The sequence below is a fragment of the Podarcis cretensis genome (assembly GCF_951804945.1).
Source record: "Podarcis cretensis genome assembly, chromosome: 5".
Lineage (NCBI taxonomy): Eukaryota > Metazoa > Chordata > Lepidosauria > Squamata > Lacertidae > Podarcis > Podarcis cretensis.
In genome coordinates, this window is record NC_137174.1 from 88581050 (window position 1) to 88599771 (window position 18722).

The window sequence follows — 18722 nt, forward strand, 5'->3', positions numbered from 1 at the left end:
CAGTCCATAAAATATCTTGGACCCAAGTAATTAAGCGCCTTGGAAATTAATACTACACCCTCCTACATTTCTCTGATGAAAATGGGGGTGTCCTATTCAATATTGTTGTTGTTGTTATTGCCCTACCCATCTGAATGGGTTGCCCCAGCCACTCTGGGCAGCTTCCAACATACATAAAAACATCACAAGACTTTAAACATTAGAAAACTTCCCTACACAGGGCTGCCTTCAGATGTCTTCTAAAGGTTGTACAGTTACTTATCTCCTTGGTTCAGTGGTCACTTAACTCCATACCCTCCAACATTTATCCAATGAAAATAGGGACGTCCTAAAGAAAAGCAGGACATTCCAGGATCAAATCAGAAACCAGGACGGCTTCTGTAAATCCGGGACTGTCCCTGGAAAATAGGGACATTTGGAGGGTCCATAATACAAGAACCTTAAACCTGGTCCCACAACATATTGCCAGTCTTGCAAGATTTTAAGCACAGAGTTACATGCTGTGGGTAGTCTGGCCACATCAACGCAGACTTACGTTGCAACAGTGGCTAAATCTGGCAAGCCACTTGCCATGTTAAGTTTCTCACAATTGCCCAGGAATGTTTACCACCATGTTTGGTTCTCCAGAGCATTATGGGAAATACATGGCGGGCAGCTTCCCAGAACAAGCCAGAAACCCATGGAGGATAAGGCTATCAATAGTTACACTTGTTATTGTTCATTAAATTCCCATACTGCCCTTCATCTGAAAACTACAGGGCAGTTTGCAATACATGATGGCTATACCCTGCCTCCGCGGGTTGGAGGAGATATGCTTCTGAAGTCCAGTTGCTGGAAATTGCAGAATGGGAGAGTGCTCTTGTGCCCGGATCCTGCTTGCCCCTTTTTCACAGGCATCTGATTGGCCATTGTGGGAACAGGTAGCTGGACCGGCCTGATCCTGCAGACAGACACTTCTTAACAGACACTGGTGTGTGGGCTTCTGGAGCCACCAAAAGTTGCCCAATGCCCCACTTGCCTTAACGGTCCCGCCTCCACTGATTTTTTATTACATGCAGCATCACAAACCTGTGATTAAATCTCTGGGTTTCTCCCTCTGGTCTGGCATTTGCCCACAGCCGAGTCAGGAGACGGGCATCCATTTGTGCTTGAGGCACCAGCAGAAGGAAGAAGAGCCTCACCTGTTTTTCTGAGATTAGATTAAGCTGGTCCTTGCAGAAGGCTCCCATTCTCCATGCGACTGAGTCTACCTCGTCTCAGGCCGTACGGCAGATGGGATGTCTGACCCTGTTTCCAAAGAAATTAGAAGCTGGCACGTAAAAGAGAAGGAGCCCCCTCCAAACTCTTCACATTTCCCCGGTGTTAAATCACAATTTTATTTGGCCGTCTAAAAAGGCAGCACATTTTTGGCATGGCTGGCCCAGATTTCTGGTTTAAGGCCCCAATGTCACACGGACAACAAAGGGCTGTTACCGCATGGAAGCGGGATATCTTTTGGAATCTCTGCAGAATGGCCAGCCTGCCATGTATCCAATACCACCGCTAAAAGAATACAATATTCCGTCTCGTCTGCTTGTCCATTTGCAGTGATTGAACAGTTGGGCTATTCTGCCTTTTTCTCATAAAAGAGCTCTTGGTGTGTATTTGCAAGCGCTAAGAGGAACCTGGACGATGGTCAGATTCACACATTATATCTAGGCCACCAATGTCCAAATGGTCATCCAACGTGCCACCTATAGGCCATAAGAGCTTCCTGGTTTGTATTCCAGGTGGCTGGCATTGGTGACAATGTAGCAGAAGAGCTGTAGCTGAATTATCTATGGAGCATCCTCAGGCAGACAGGTTCAGAATCCCCATATGTTTTGCATTCAGGGACCTTGGAAGCGGCTGCCATTTGTCCCATCTCATCCTATGATGGAGTTATGAGCATACGAGCACAGCAAGAGCCAATGCTTGATCACACCAAAGGCCAATTTGGTCCAGTGTCCTGCTCCCATCATTCTGTTGTGTGGGGAACCCTTTTCTTCAGCAAGAAGGCTACATTTCTTTGTAGGGGAACTTTTCTGGGGACTAACAAGAAGTGGCTCTCCAGGGTTTCAGGCAGGGGACATTCCCATCCCCACCTAGTGGTGCTGTGGAAAGCAGATGCTCTATCACTGTCATAGAGCCCTTTACTTCTGTCCCCATAATCTTTAGTCACAATGGCTCTTCAGGGCTTCCATGTTCAGAAGCAGTTGTTATTGGCATCTGTCTGTCCCGGAAGGCAATGGAAGAATGTGCATTTGGGGGTGTTGTAGAGTTACAGTGCCTGCTTTGGTTGTAGAGACTGATGTGGGAGGATAGCTCAGTTGGTTAGAGTGTGGTGCTGATGATGCCAAGGATGCAGGTTCAATCCCCGTATGTGGGATGGTTGCATATTCTTGCATTGCAGGGGGTTGGACTTAGATGATCATCAGGGTCCCTTCCAACTCCATAATTCTATGAGTCTATGTTTTGAAGGCATCCAGTTGTGCTGATGCTGCCATAAGATGCACCTGACCATAAGGCACACCTAGTTTTGAGAGGAGGAAAACAAGAAAAACAATATTCTGAACGAAACAGTGGATGTATGATTTTTGTGGTTCATACTGTGGCCACAGACATGTGATTTGACGGTGAGTTTGGGGTAACCCAATGCAAAAATCCTGAGGACCCATGGGCTTTTACCTTTCCTCTCCCAGGCAGCCTCCTTTATCTCTTATCTCCCTCCCCAATTGCTTGCGCATCAGCTGCTTCCTTTCAACACTCCCTTTCCTCTTGTTTGCCTTAGTGTCTTTTCCTTAGCTGGAGCAGTTTTTTGCTCCTCCTTTTCTTCTAATTTCTCTCTTCATTTCTTTAGTCTTCCTGTCTCTTCTCCTTGCAAGTTCATTGTCTTTACCTCCCTACTCCCAGGCAGCCTCCTTTATTGCTAGCATCCCTTATCTCCCTCCTTGATCGCTTGATCAACACCCACTTCCCTCTTTTTTTATATATATATAAAAGCATGATCTGCTTTTCTCCCCTGGGCAATTCGGCTCCAGGGCCCAAGCATTTGCTCCATAAGAAGCACAGACATTTCCCCTTACTTTTTAGGAAGAAAACAGTGAGTCTTATGGAGCGAAAAATACAGTATTTCTTTTAGCTGCGCTCCTCCCGGCAGTCAATTCTCCTCTGGTCACTGCTGTGGATGGATGAAGCACTGTACCACTGAACAAAAGTGCACACCTCATCCTATTATATGCATTTTTGCATGCATTACTTGGCTGGAGTACCGCAGCACAGTTAGAGAAGTGCAAATGTGGAAGGATGGCTGCGCCTGTTGTTTCAGAAAAGAAAAATCCGGCAAGTTTTCCTTTAAACGTGAACAGCTGAAACATGTCTAACAACATGCCTTTGACACAATTAAAGCACACGGCTTCCCCAAAGAACCATGGGAACTGTGGTTCTCCCCTTCATTCACAGAGGTACAGTTCCCAGGATTCTCTGAGGGGGAAAAGTCATGGGCTTTAAATGTGTGCTTGGTGCAGCAAACAGAAGCAAAGTGTCCAGATCAAGGGAAGTAATAGTTCCACTCTGTTCTGTCTTGGCATAGGAGCCAACTCCTAGGGGCTGGGCCCTCACAATAAAATATTTGAGGGAGCTGGGCCCCACAAAGTCGATGGGCACAGTGGTATGCGCGCACTGTGTCATGCGATTGATTGTGCGGGGTGTGGCTTATCTGGGCCCCCACAATATTTTATTCAAGTTGGCCCCCACACCTGGAATACTGTATCCCATTCTGGGCAGCACAGTTTAAGAAGGATGTTGACAAGCTGGAATGTGTGCAGAGAAGGGTTGACCAAGATGATCTAGGGTCTGGAATCAAGACAAGCCTGATGAGGAACTGTTGAGGGAGTTGAGTATGTTTAGCCTGGATAAAAGGAGACTGAGAGGAGATAATAGCCATCTTCAAATTTCTGAAGGGCTGTCACATGGAAGACGTGGATTCAAGTTACAAAAAAGGAGGTTCCGACTAAGCATCAGGAAGAACTTTCTGACAGTAAGAGCAGTTCAACACTAGAATAGGCTCCCTTGTGGTGAGTGTGTGGATTTCTCCTACAATGGAGAGAGGCTGGGTGACCATCTGTCATGCACGATCGAGATGAAATTCTTGCATTGCGGGAGGTTGGGCTAGATGACCCCGGGGGTTCCTTTCCAACTCCCCGATTCTATACTGCCGGCCTGCTTCTCTCCCTGGAAGTTCCACCTCTGCACGAGAATATTGGGGGAGAGAAAGGATAGGGACGGACTTTGAAGGCCAGCATTTGCAGAAACGCTGCTGCCTCCCTCCGTCTCCACCCCCGGCCCGAAACACACACACACACACACACAGTTTGGACCCCCCCCCCTCCGCCCCGTTTTTCTTTAATTTCCCTGTTCCACGTCACAGTTGACGCCGGGACCTTTGTCACCCTCAGTGCTGCCACCACGCTGCTGCTAGCCAAAGCGGAAAAACGGGAGGTGTGTTCATGCATATGTGTGTGTGTATGGGGGGGGTGTCAGTGAACGCTAACAGCGGGGGCGGTTTGGACGAGGGCTCTGCGCGCAGGCGCGCGCGCGCGCGCCCACCCATCCACCCACCCACCCCTCCCCAAGCGAGGGATCCCCTCGCTTCCCAGGGATTGCCCCCCACCTCCCTCTGCAACTTCTCCCCACCCATGCAATGGAGATGGGGAAAAGCTAGAGGTGGACGAAAGCCTGCATGCATTCCTTGTTCTCCTAAGCTTTGATTGTGCTCGCCTCGGCTGCTGCTGCTGCTGCTGCTGCTGTGCAAGCGCGCCCCTTCGCGCGCGCGCTCCGCACACAGCTGCGAGGCTGTTCGGCGCGCGTAGCGGCGTGTGCCCGTGAGCGCGCGCGCGTGCCTGAGCGTGCCCGCGCCTCCCTCTTATGTCTACAGGTAGCAGCGGCGGCGGCAGCAGCAGCAGCAGCAGCGGAAGGGGGGCGAAAAAGGCAACTGAACTGCAGGAGCCTTTGCTCGAATTTGGAAAGCAGCTGATGCTCCCTTTGCCTACGGATGTACAGCCTTCTGTCTCCTTCGTGATCCCGTCACCTTGGGCCACTGTGTGCTGCTCTTCCCTGATCCCCCTTCTCCCTCCATCCCTCTCTCCTTTCTTCCTTTTTAATTTTTTTTAAAAATAATAGTAATAATAATATTTTTTTAATCACCCTTGGGGATTTTGCATGATATCTATCTATAGATACAGAGCTGCAATTCCCCTCCTTGCAAGTGACTTTTCTCTCTGCAAATAATTTTAGAAATTAATTTCCTCTCTCCCGACGTGTTTCTACGTTTGGCTTGCCAAGTTTGTAGCGAGACACGTCTTCTGAAATTCTCCTTTCTCCCGCTCCTTTTTTGGGGGGGTGGGGTGAGTGGGGAGGGGGGCGTTGGTGTAGGATCGGTCGCAGCGACAGCCCCTCGCTGGATGTAGAAAGGCACAGATTTTGCGATTTTCCTCTTTTCTCCTTCCTCCCCTTCCCCACCAAATTCCCTTCTTCTCGCCACCCTACCTCTCCTGGACGCCTCTCCCCTCTCCTCTCCTCAAGACATTTGGAATCCTCTAGGGAGCTAATGGATACTAAGGAATCAGCTTGGCACATTCTTCCGTCGAGTCCCTTCCCAGAAGAGGAGCATTAAAGACATGCACGTTGCTTGCTCCCCCCTTGTTTTTCCTTTTCCTAAAACAAGACCCAGCCTTCAACTTAGCTTCCTCTTCTTCTCCAAGTATTTATGATTGCAGAGCAGGTACAAAAGGAGGAGTAGTTTGATAAGGTAAGGCATCTATTTCTGTCCTTTCCAAGACGCCAGCATGTTATCTATCTGGGCTTTCTAATAACTTGCCTCTTTCTCCCCATCTCTTTCCCCAGAAGGGGTTCATTTTTCTCTCCGCCATCCCCCCCCACCTCAGGTCCAAGTCTCTCCTATGCTTCCCCCGCAAAATATATCTGAATTGTCTTTGTGTGCACTCTAGTATTAAATCTGATTAACCCTCCACCCCTCCTCCAATATTATAAGAGTTTATGTCTGCTCCAGGCATGTTTTGTCTGTATGAGAGAGAAGGATTTCAAACACACATGCCAGTATCTTCTGATTAAAGGAACAGCTCCCCCCCCCACTCTTTCCCCTTTTTGGGGTATACTTCCTCTTCTTCCACAGCAGTCTGCATTAACACAGCATACATAAGCAGCAGGCAAAAGCCGGCCTTTATTATTTATGTGCCTAGGAGAAACTTGACAAGTGGAACTAAAAAGTCTTTATATATCAAGGTATTTGCTGCAGCTCTTATAAATAAAGCCCCTTTAATTCGAGGGAGTCAGCACCATCAGTTAAGAATAGGGTGGAGGAGACGGCTTGATCCGTGTAGAAGTGGAGGGGGGGCATTTATTGATTAAGGCTTTGGTTGTACGTTTGGGGCTCTGTTCATATTTGCCCTTAGCGGAGAAAAAGCCCATAATCTTTGCTTCAAAAAGCCAGAAGCAGTGGGATTTGGGGGGGGCAATGGGCTAGTTTTCCAGTAACACTCTCCCCAAACATATTCTTCTCCCTGTGCTTTTAAAATGCATGAATTCTTGACCTGTCCTCTCCTGTGGTACTCAGCCTCTGGCTGCAATCTCTGTGATATACTTCATCTAGGCTTGACTCCTTAGTGACCAGCTTCTTAATAAGTGGCTCTGTGTTTGGGAAGGATAGAGAAAAGTCTTTTTTGGGGGCGAGACAGAGGTGCGTTGGCAGAGGAGCGTGCAGTTGTGGGGGGCAAGGAGGAAGCCCCACGGAGGGTGTGTGTGTGAGAGACACCCCCACGCAACATGCTGGAGAAGTGTTAGTGAGAATCACAAGGGTGCTAGTGCAACTGAATCTTCTGTGCCTGGTGCTTGCTAGTTATTGGCAGCTGAAGAATGACTGGGAGCAGCAGCCAGGAAACAGAGGAAGGAAAGAGGATGTGGAAAGACAGTGGAATCAGGCAAATGAACTGAAGGGGAGGAGGGTTGGGAAGGGAGATTGGGAAACATAAGATGCTTGCACTGAGAACATTTGCAAGCTTTCTGGCCACACAAGGTTCTTCCATAGGCATTGCTGTTCGGTGTGAGTTAAGCGCAGTAGCTTATCAGTCACCAGGAGTCAGAGAGACGGGTGGTGATGGGTGTGCTTGTGCATTTGTGCATGAGTGTTCAAACGCTGGCTACAGAGAGGCGCTGATAGATTATAAAGCATCCCCTTGGAGCAACTGCCTTCACTTCAGTTCATCTCCTTCGCAGGATCTGGCACCAACCCAACCTGGCCTTCTCTTCTTCTTCATCATCATAACATGTCTGTTATTTCCCTTATAGTTATTCTCCCCTCCCGGGTGATTTCCTTCCACATTACTTTCTTGGGGCGATTCTCATCCGCTCTGCTGAAACATGTTCTGTAGAGGTCTTTCTCCTGTTTTACGAGGGGCAGGAAGTGGTGTAAAGAAAAGGATGGTGGGAAACACCTGGCTGGAATTTATTTGCATTACAAAGAATCATTTGAATTGCAATTAACTCTCCCTGGGATATAACCATACCCAATGAAGCTGTTAGAGCTGAGGCAAGGGGAAGGTGACATAAAAGAAATTAGGCTTGGCCTCTCAGCGATATAGATCCTTGGTCTCCATCAGTGAGCTCTCTGGGCCATATTTTATATCCCAGGTTCATACTTGGGAAAGAGCAAGGCTTTCAGCAAGCAGCTAATTGCAGAAATATTCTGCTTTTTATGGGATTTAATGGTCCTTTTTTGTCTTAAAATAAAATCTCTCTGTTCCAATAAAGCAGTCTGTATCTATCACAAATTACTTGTGCTCCTCTAAGGATAAATGTTAACCTTTTTTTTAATGCATCCATTTCCAAAATAATTAATTGCTGTGAACAATTGCTAAAAGGGTTCTTGGTAATAAAGGTGTCGTCAAGAAATGCTGGGTGGCATTTGACCATAGATCTTTTGTTATGGTTTTTTTTAAAATAAAAAAACCCATCAATATGAAATACCCAGCAATTCTTTGCCACTTGACAGCCACAGGGAACTGAGGGCACATCTGATGAGAAGATCACGGGTGATTAGGGACAGGGGTGATGGGATGGGTCCATTCACCAAAAGGGCACCAAAAAATTCACATTGTTCTTGGTTCAGACAAAGAGCTAAGACACCACAGGGGCTGATTTAGTGACTTGCACAAAACCCAAGTGGGCAACACGGTTTGGACCATCCGATCCCATGTTTTGATTAAAAGGGAAGGAGGGGGGAAGTGAAATGTTGTAGTAAGTCGGCTGGCTCTGGCGTTAGCCTTTGCAATCCTCTTAAATAAACGCAGGGACTGTGGCATTCAGTTTTTCAGCAGAATATATTTAATGCTCCTGCAGCACTGGAGGAAGTGGTGATGGAGAAGGAGGATATATATATATATATATATATATATATATATATATATATATATATTCCTTCCAGTCCATCCCTGCTGCCTTTATTTTCATGCTTTCTTTATTAATGGGATTTGCTGGAGTTTGTCTCCCCTCCTCTTTTTCTTCCTTCTTTAATCCACCATTTACATTTAGGATGAATAACAGAAAGAAATGTCTTTTTAAAAGCCCCTCTTCCGACGAATCACAGAAGCCCCCAGCCGCTGAAGCCTCTCATCCCCCACCCCCCCAAAAAAGAAGAAAAGAGCCCACAAAAAGATTTTACGCTTACCTAACTTCCCCCCACAAGCCCCTTGTTCCCATTCGTTGCCTCTTCTGAAACACTTCTGCAGCTGATACTAGAGACAACGTTTGTGTATCTGATTGCCTCTGATCATTTGTTTTAAATATATCGCCCCACGTTTCAGCTGGAGTTCCATTTAACAGTATTGACAAATCATTCATTGTAGGAAAACATCATTAGAAACATAGGCTCTATTCATCATGTGAGCTCTCTTTCTCTAGGCCGCCGAGTATTGAATATAATTAATCAATGAAACTAATTTCTTAACTAGAGAATTACCTTGTAGCTTTGCTGTGAAATGTTTATGTGGCTTCTGATCATCCCTTGGAGGGCTTGTTCCTGGGGCCGGGGGCCAGTGGCGTAGCGTGGGTTGTCAGCACCCAGGGCAAGGCAAGTAATTTGCGCCCCCTAACCCGTGGATTTGCCCTAACCCCAGATGTTGCGCCCGGTGCGGCCGGCCCCCCCTGCACCCCCCACGCTACGCCACTGCCGGGGGCTACTACACTGAACGGGCAGGAATGATTTTGCCTGGCTTGCAGCACTCAAGACTGCTTACTCTAGCATGGACTCCCATCCACTGAACAGTGGTTCAAGTCTTGTCTTTGGCATGAAGCAGCTGAGAAGCTTTAGGAAAGCCACCTTCTCCCAGCTGTTCATCTGAACGTTCTGTGGCATTCTATTATAGACATAGATGGGTTTCTCAACGCCTGGGGTTATTGTGGGCTGGATCAGTCCAAAGGCCCATCTAATCCAGCATCCTGCTCTCACACTGGCCTACCAGATGCCTATGGGAATCCTGCAAACAGGACCTGTGCACAGAAGTGCCTTCCCCACTTTTGCATCCCAGCAGCTGCAGTAGTAGATGGTGGGGTGGGGTTGTGGGACATACCTGACCTCCCAGAAGTGGAGATGCCTCTCCTCCCCAGGAGGGAGAGTGGGAACGGCAAGGCAGGAGGGAGGTCAGCACTGTGCAAACACACTGGCAGAACCAATAAGGTGTTCTTGCTAGTGTGTTTGCAGCGGTGACCCAGCTGCTGGGAGTCAAGTAAGTGCTATAGCTCAACCCTACAGTCCACTACTGGGCAACTGGTATTCAGAGGCATAGTGCTTCTGATGTTGGAAGCAGTTGCACCCAATGCTCAGCATTGGTCCTCAGCAATAAGAATCTTTAGTACCCCCCCCCCCCCCGCCCCAGTTGCTTCAACTTTGGATACCTTGTTTTGTTTGAAACATGCTTTATCTCTTCCACATAAAATGATAAATGCATAGCTATGATCTATAAATCTGTATTTATTCATGCCATATGAACGCTTTGATTCAGCTGCTTAGTGGTTGTATCGGGCAGGTGTTCCTCCTAGCCAGATGATCCAGTTCTTTGCCTGGGTTGCCTCCCCTGAAATCTACCCTTTGTCGATGTGTCATTGATTGTATTGCTGCTGTTGGTTTCTATGGTGAAAAGTGTTGGAATCTTGGAAGCCAAGACCCATGTTTGGGGCAAGCACTCTTGGGTGAGAGAGAACCCCAGCAGAGATTTAGCACCACAGTGCAAGCAGCAAAGAAAGGTGTGTAAAACCTTCCAGTGAGTCCCTAAAATGACCTCTTTTAAAAACTCTTTCCAAGCTATCTCACTTCCCTAGCATAGACACAGAACAAATGTTTTTAGTAAGTCATACAACGGACTCCTTGCAAAACTCTTCAAATGTCAGATTCAGGTGCTTTTCTATACAGCAGTCAAAAAAGATGCTGCTTAATTACAAAAGGTAAAAGTTACTAAACTATTGGTGGAGAAAAATATTTGTTTCAGATTCCATTCTGGTCTGAAACAAAAAGAGGCTGGTTAAAGCCATGTGCTGGAGTGACCAGCTTAGAGCTCCTTGCATGCTGAAATCCACTTGGAGAGTGAGATATAACCTCACTTGGAGGTTATAAACTTTGATCAGGGCCGTCTTACCCATAGGTGCTAGGGGTGTGGGGCACCCGGGCACCGGGCTCTCAGGGGCTCCAGGTCGAGAGTCAGGGGCCCAAGAGTTGAGTCCGGGGAAAAGCCTGCCCGTCGGTCAGAGCGCCGCAGTGGGCTCTTCTGCACTGTGAGTTTGGGGGCGACCAAGCCAGCGAGACATTTGGTTCCAAAATATTTTGGTACCTGTCCCATGTTTCTATAAGGGCACCTCTGAAAATGTGGTTGGCTAGAGTTATGTGAGGCTGGAGAGAATTACACTTCTCAGCACAGAGTGTTTGTGATTTGTGGGTGGCAACTATCTCCACCCTGAGGTGGATGGATGCCAACTGGTAACCCCTCACATAGACTACTGCAATGTCTTGTGGATGGGGCTGCCTCTACAGTTGGTTCAAAATAGAGCCCCCATGGTATTGTGACTGGGTATTTTCATCATGTTATGTCTACATGCTTTCCCAGCTGCACTCACTCTCAGTTGGTATTGGGACCCAATTTAAAGTGCTGCATTTAATCTATAGAACTCTAAAATGCCTTAGGATCATCTCCCTGCAAATGTCTACATGAATCTTAAGATCCTTCTTCATATTCACAGAACTGAGATAGGTGACCACTAAGGAGAGGGATAGCCTTTTTGGTAGTGGCACCGCAGCTATGGAATGCTTCTCTTAAGAGAGACTCACTTGGTGCCTTCTTTGTGGCCTTACCAGCACCGGACAAAGTCCTTTTCTATCACCTTGGCTTTTAAATTGTGTTTTAAGTCTCAAATTATTTTATACTGTCACTGAAACAAATATGGTTTGTTTTTTGCAGTTGTCTATTATTTCTGCTGCCTATTATTTCTGCCTATTATTTCTGCCTATTATTTCTGTTGTCTCTTATTTCTATTATTTCACCTGCGGGGACGCAGGTGGCGCTGTGGGTTAAAGCCTCAGCGCCTAGGGCTTGCCGATCGAAAGGTCGGCGGTTCGAATCCCTGCGGCGGGGTGCGCTCCCGCTGCTCGGTCCCAGCGCCTGCCAACCTAGCAGTTCGAAAGCACCTCCGGGTGCAAGTAGATAAATAGGGACCGCTTACCAGCGGCAAGGTAAACGGCGTTTCCGTGTGCGGCTCTGGCTCTGGCTCTGGCCAGAGCAGCGATGTCACGCTGGCCACGTGACCCGGAAGTGTCTCCGGACAGCGCTGGCCCCTGGCCTCTTAAGTGAGATGGGCGCACAACCCCAGAGTCTGTCAAGACTGGCCCGTACGGGCAGGGGTACCTTTACCTTTTTACCTATTATTTCTGCTGATTTTATGATAGATATGAACGATGGTGTTGTTGGCAGCCACCCAGGGAATACTTACTGATAAGTTGAATAAATAAATAATGAAAAACACCTGTTTTAAAGATAGAGAACAAGGAGACTGACTTGTCTTCCAGTGGAAAATGTGGGAAGTCATGATGAAGAGCTCAAAAACACAAGCACAGAGTAGATCGTGGAGGAAAATGAGCTGAGCAGAACTTCTCTATCACCAGCCATCCAGTGTAATTTGCCCTGTTCATCATCCATTTTCTTTTCCACTGCAATTCTGTCTATGAGCCACAGCCAGGCTCCTCTTCACCACAGCACAGATCTAATGTGGAGAGACATGTATGCACACCTAGCTCCTTGCACACAAAGCAGGCCTGAGCAAGATAAACATCCTAAAAGATAAAGAAAACCCATGGGTTTGGCTCAGGATTAGTTTATGAAGGACAGAGTGGTTGAAATGTAGAGAAGTTGACTTGACTTAATGTATTCCTGACAGATACTTGTGCTCAGCTGCTGTTTGAAGACCTCCAAGGACAGAGGTTCCCATTTCCAGCCTAAGCGTCTTCTTTGGTTGATGAACCGCTCCTAGGATATCCATCATATAGGCTTGATTTATGATAGGGAGGGACTATAGCTCAGCGGCAGAGCATCTGCTTTGTATTCAAAAGGTCCCTGGTTCAATCCCTGACATCTCTAGGTAGGGTTGGGAGTCAACCCTCCCAGAAAACCTGCCAGTGAGTGAGGACAATACTGAGCTAGATGAATCAGTCGTCTGACTCTGTGCAAGGCAGCCTCTTGTAGTCCACACTGTTGACTCAGCAATCAACATGGAAGAAGAAGAAGAAGAAGAGTTTGGATTTGATATCCCGCTTTATCACTACCTGAAGGAGTCTCAAAGCGGCTAACATTCTCCTTTCCATTCCTCCCATACAACAAACACTCTGTGAGGTGAGTGAGGCTGAGAGACTTCAGAGAAGTGTGACTAGCCCAAGGTCACCCAGCAGCTGCATGTGGAGGAGTGGAGACACGAACCCGGTTCACCAGATTACGAGTCTACCGCTCTTAACCACTACACCACACTGGTGTAAGAGAGCAAGTGTTCTCTTAGGTAGGAGGGAAGGAAAGTTAGCAGTGGATTCAAATGCCCACTCCACATTTTCTGCCCCATTCTTGGGAGAAGAGTTTGGAGCATGAGTGGGGGGTGGGGGAGAACTCAAAATAAATTTCAGAGAGCAGGGGCTTAGCAGAGTGGAAAAAACAGAGGAGAAGAAAAGTCAGAAATAGCCTCTCCCCCTGCGGTTCCTAACAAGCCCCCATCTCCTGAAAGTTAATTAAGAATTGTCCTCTCCCAAAACTAGGCGGCAATTGTTGGTTCTTTGAATGTGGGCAGGGGAAGGTACTTCCAAAAACATGTGGATCAAGGCCACTGAAAACAGCGTCTGATAGTAAAGGAATAATGATATCAGCAGGAATAATGATATCAGCAGGGTACTGTTAGCAGAACTGCTTTGCTTCATTTGCAAGTACTCTCTCCCTTTTAAATACAACCGACTCAGCTGCCTTTGAAACAATTGGTCTTGTCTGTGTGCTGCCACGAAATCTTTCAGGTTCCTGTGCCCATGAATGCGGCAATAACAGAGGAGATCCTTAAACGGTAGTGAATTGCAGGCAAACGCTAGGGTTCAGGAGGTCAGCTAAGTCATTCATTATTGCACCGGGAACATTGCTGATCTAGGTGTATGGTAAATTAAATCTCATAAGGGTAACTTCTGGTAGAGGTAGGATACAGCTCCCCCGTTTGCTCTGTAGAATGGGAAAGAATGCTACCCTATGCCTGCACACCTTGTCTCCCTCCCCTTTGAGCCAATGCCGTTCACAAGCACACATTGCAACCTCCCTTGGTTCTTCAGACTTAGGCAAGCAACAAATCCAGGAGTCTTACTGAGCCCTTTGATGGGCAGTATACATTGTTGGGGTGGGGACTTTACCATGGGGACCCGATTTAAGTCAAAAGAAAATTTGCCTACAATTATTCCTAGTCCTGCATAGAAGAAGAGATGCTTCTGTCCATTCATCCCCAGTAGGGTGTGAGCGCCTTCTGTCTGAGCTTCTCAAAAGGCCTTCATCATTGGTTCAGAGGTAGGTGGGTCAATCTACACTCCATTACAGTGGTACCTCAGGTTACATATGCTTCAGGTTACATACGCTTCAGGTTACAGACTCCGCTAACCCAGAAATAGTGCTTCAGGTTAAGAAATTTGCTTCAGGATGACAACAGAAATCGTGCTCTGGCGGTGCGACGGCAGCAGGAGGCCCCATTAGCTAAAAGTGGTGCTTCAGGTTAAGAACAGTTTCAGGTTAAGAACGGACCTCTGGAACGAATTAAGTACTTAAGACGAGGTACCACTGTATTTGAATTGACTGCTTTTTTTGTGTTGGATTTGATCACTGGAGCCGTAAAGACTTAGTCCAGTGGTTTTCAAATGGCTCCTTGGAAGATTACGTTGCTGAAGAAATCAGCAATGACGGACAATTGTTTGAATACAGTGTGGAGTTGCATTCAGCAGTGCACTCTCAGTTCCTGTGTGGGAACGAAGATGCCTAAGAAGTATGACTTGTTCCTATACTTACAGGCAGTAATCATTTTGTGCGGCAGTTCTGCTCTTGGTCCGCGTGCGCATTGGTGGAGCATGCGTAAGCCCACTCCTCCCCATTGCACCCCATTCTGCCCTATTCTGGGTCCAAAAGGACCAGTGCATCGGTGATCATTTGTCAATTGGACGTCCACCAAATGGTCAACACCTGTACTGTGCCTAGGAAATGACCCAAGATCCTTGGCAGATCTGATGGACTCATTGGCGGAAAATAGGTATGGAATGGGTTCCATGAGGGTAGTAGTGTAGGGTCTTTCATACCTAAAGGAGAAGGCAGTGTGGCCTCTTATGGCCTCTTGTAGCCTTAGGTTTGGGCAGATGCATGATGTTGTATCCAGCTGAGTCATACTTAGAGTAGCCCCATGGACTCAAGTTAGACTGCACTTTTTAGAAGCTTTTCAGGAACTTCTACTTTGGTTTGGTTTGCAGTGATCGTGTTTGAGCCTTAATGCTGTTTACACTTATTGCAAAGCCTTTGATTTAGGGTTGCAAACTTCAGTCAATTAATCGGTTAGGTTAAATGATATTCTATATATATCCTATAAAGTAGTTATGAAAGCTACAGATGACAGGCATCATATTAGCATTCGCCTTCCTTTCTCATGCAGGAGGGCATGGCACGTCTGAGATTGCTTTTTGATGTCCATAGCAGGCACAAAGTATGCTCCCCCCCCCTTTTAACAGTCTGGAAAAACATGGGGATTTTAATTACCGTATTTTTCGCTCTATAAGACGCACCAGACCACAAGACACACCTAGTTTTTGGAGGAGGAAAACAAGAAAAAAAAAATATTCTGAATCTCAGAAGCCAGAACAGCAAGAGGGATCGCTGTGCAGTGAAAGCAGCAATCCCTCTTGCTGTTCTGGCTTCTGGGATAGCTGTGCAGTTTGCATTCGCTCCATAACACACACACACACTTCCCCTTACTTTTTAGGAGGGAAAAAGTGAGTCTTATAGAGCAAAAAATACGGTAATTGATCAATCAATTACAACTCACATGAGTGATTTATTTAATCAGGTGGCAGTCCTACATTTGCATTATATTTTATACCAAAAACTTTTGCTTACATGCCTTAGCATTTACATTATCAGAGAAAAACAAGCTCTACTCCGAAACAAATGGAAATGAAAAAGCTGATATATTTCTGGCAGACTGCAAATAAATGTGGAGTTGGGACCAAGGGGTCAAATGTTGTTTTGCCACAAAGGGCAATTTGTTAAAGCATCCCTCTAAGTGCTAGCAGATCTTGAATTGATTGGACTTTCCAATCGATAAAGAAACTCAAGAGACCAGTGCATCTGGTCTGGACCCAGGATGCACTGTTGGCCTGACCCAAGGTACAATTATTCTAGTAAATGAACTGATGGATTTGAAAAACCCGAGAATGGATTTGTTTCTTCTTGGTATATTTAATCCACGTTGCTTAGTATCCCATCACCATGAATGGCCTGTACTGGAAGAACATTACCAGTGGGGTAGGATGATGGAATATTCCACTACACACCATACAGCTGAATTTCTAACAGTCTGCACCAGCCTTTCTCAACCTAGAGTCCCCAGATGTTATTGTAATTATTTAAACCATTTTCCTGTCCACGTCAAGTTTATCGTTATTAGACCCATAATGCAGAGGGATGGAGCTGTGGCTTAGAGAATGTGGGTTATGCTAACCTTGCTAAGTAACCTTGATGTTGTTATACCGAGTTTGCTGGAGGGCAGGGCGAGGGAGAGTAGTGTATAACAACTGTGGAGTTGGAGACTCGATTTTCTTGGTGTGTGTGTGTTTAGGGAAAATGCAGTGCAGATAGGGTGTGTGAAATTTATTGTACCAGCAGTGCGATTAATTAAGGTATGGATGAGTAAAAGGGACTCAGGAAAAGAACAGGAGGTTCAGAAGCAAGTGGGAATATGTTGTCTAGATTCCTTATAGACAGCAAGTACATCCATCGATAAACCCTGGAGAGGTAGACAGGAATACAAGTTTGTCAGAGGCCAGGTCTACTTAGGTCCTCCCAATCATTCACTTGACCTACTAGAAATAATGGACCTGCTCTCTGATACAAGTTATGTTTGTTTGTTTGGAATATTTACTCCCCATTGCCTACGGCACTAGGAAGATTCCAGCAGAGGCTCATTTTGACAATACACCTTTTCAGGTACAGACTGTACACAGTTTTCATGCCTTTATTTATTATAAAGCATTTCTAGACTGCTTGATATTTTTATGGCTACATCATTGATTTGTATAAAAGCACCACAATGCTGGCAGTTTTATCTTAGATCCTGGATTTTCAAGTATGTTTTTAAAAAATGAAACACCAACCCCAATGAGGAATTATGGTTTTCCATCACAGCCAGTAAGCATCTCAACCAGGCCATGGGTCTGTGAAAGTATCCTCAGATCTATAAGTAAGTTGAGGTGGGGGTGAGAGTGACAATACAATGTACATTCTCTCCTGTGGTTAAGGATGTGTAAACATGATGTTTTGCTTTCGAATCTATGGAGACCAAGTACTTATCGACACCCCCCCCCCCGGTAGTCCACACACTAGGGCTGCCATATTTTAGAAAGTGAAAATCCAGACAGAAAAGTTTAGCTTTTTAAGGCAACGTTCTTGAGCTTTTTGTGTGTGTGCAAAAATTGCAAAAAAATAGAGGTTTTAGAGCTTTCCTCACCCCCAGAAATCACCCAAATCTGGATTTCCCCGGACATTAAAGGGAATCCCAGAAATGTCCAGGAAATTCCGGATGTATGGCAACCCTACCACACACAATCTAGATCTATTGCATTTTTATTTGTTATTTCTTTTGCTTCTGCCAAGCACTTTTTGAGAAACTGGTTTCATTCTGAATAGAAAAGCTTACTGGAGATTACCCCACTGTGTGTCAGTTTGAAAACAGATGAAAGCAGTTTGTTTGTTTGAAAATAGATGAAGGCAATTGGGGTGCGTGTGTATGTGTGTGTTGTGAGTAAATGTACACCAAAATGGCGATCCTTCTTCATTCACTTGAGACATGTTCAGGGAGGAAAAGGCGTGGTAATCTAATCAAGCAGGGAGATTTCAAATGTGTATCAAGTGACTGCATTCAGCCTAGTGGACATCAGAATCTGGCTCGGAAGCAGCATTTTGATAAAGAGCACAAACTATTCTGGATTAAGGAAACACTACATTTTTGTGCGACATATGGATTAGTGTGTATGCAGCCTACTTTGTGTGCCGGTGCTGACTGGAATGCAGGCACTGCAGCCAATCGGCACCCTAGATGGGGCAACAAGTGATGAGGAATTGCCAGCAAAGTGGGTCTCTCATTTGAAATGAGAAACAAGTTGTTGTTGTTTAGTCGTTTAGTCGTGTCCGGCTCTTCATGACCCCATGGACCAGAGCACACCAGGCACTCCTGTCTTCCACTGCCTCCCGCAGTTTGGTCAGACTCATGCTGGTAGTTTCGAGAACACTGTCCAACCATCTCATCCTCTGTCGTCCCCTTCTCCTTGTGCCCTCCATCTTTCCCAACATCAGGGTCTTTTCCAGGGAGTCTTCTCTTCTCATGAGGTGGCCAAAGTACTGGAGCCTCAGCTTCAGGATCTGTCCTTCCAGTGAGCACTCAGGGCTGATTTCCTTAAGAATGGATAGGTTTGATCTTCTTGCAATCCATGGGACTCTCAAGATTCTCCTCCAGCACCATAATTCAAAAGCATCAATTCTTTGGCGATCAGCCTTCTTTATGGTCCAGCTCTCACTTCCATACATCACTACTGGGGAGAAACAAGTAGGACTGTTTAAAGAAATTAATGAACCGATTGCATCTGCATCAATTTGCTTATGAATACAAATACCTTCAAAGGCGGGGTGGGGGTAGGGGTGGCGAAGAGTGTACTGTTATGAGTTTGGGAGCAGGGGAGTACCCTTTGAACACTTGGATCAAGCAAGTGTTAAAATATAAGCTAGGATTGCTTCCTGGTGAGGCGATTGCCTGGGCAATGGGCCATTAAGAGAAAAAATGAAAAGAGCTTTATGTGAAATGGGTGGGGCCCCTCCCTCAACTCA

The 18722-nt window shown here is 46.3% G+C and overlaps 1 protein-coding gene across 1 annotated transcript in view; it reads left to right on the forward strand.

The window, feature by feature from the left end:
* Positions 1–5216: 5216 nt before the first annotated feature.
* The window catches only part of NLGN1 (neuroligin 1), a 657428-nt gene continuing 643922 nt past the window's right edge, over positions 5217–18722 (forward strand). The window contains exon 1 of the mRNA XM_079977756.1: positions 5217–5827. The gene's annotated coding sequence lies outside the window, so the exon portion shown is untranslated. The remainder of the gene's footprint in view (positions 5828–18722) is intronic.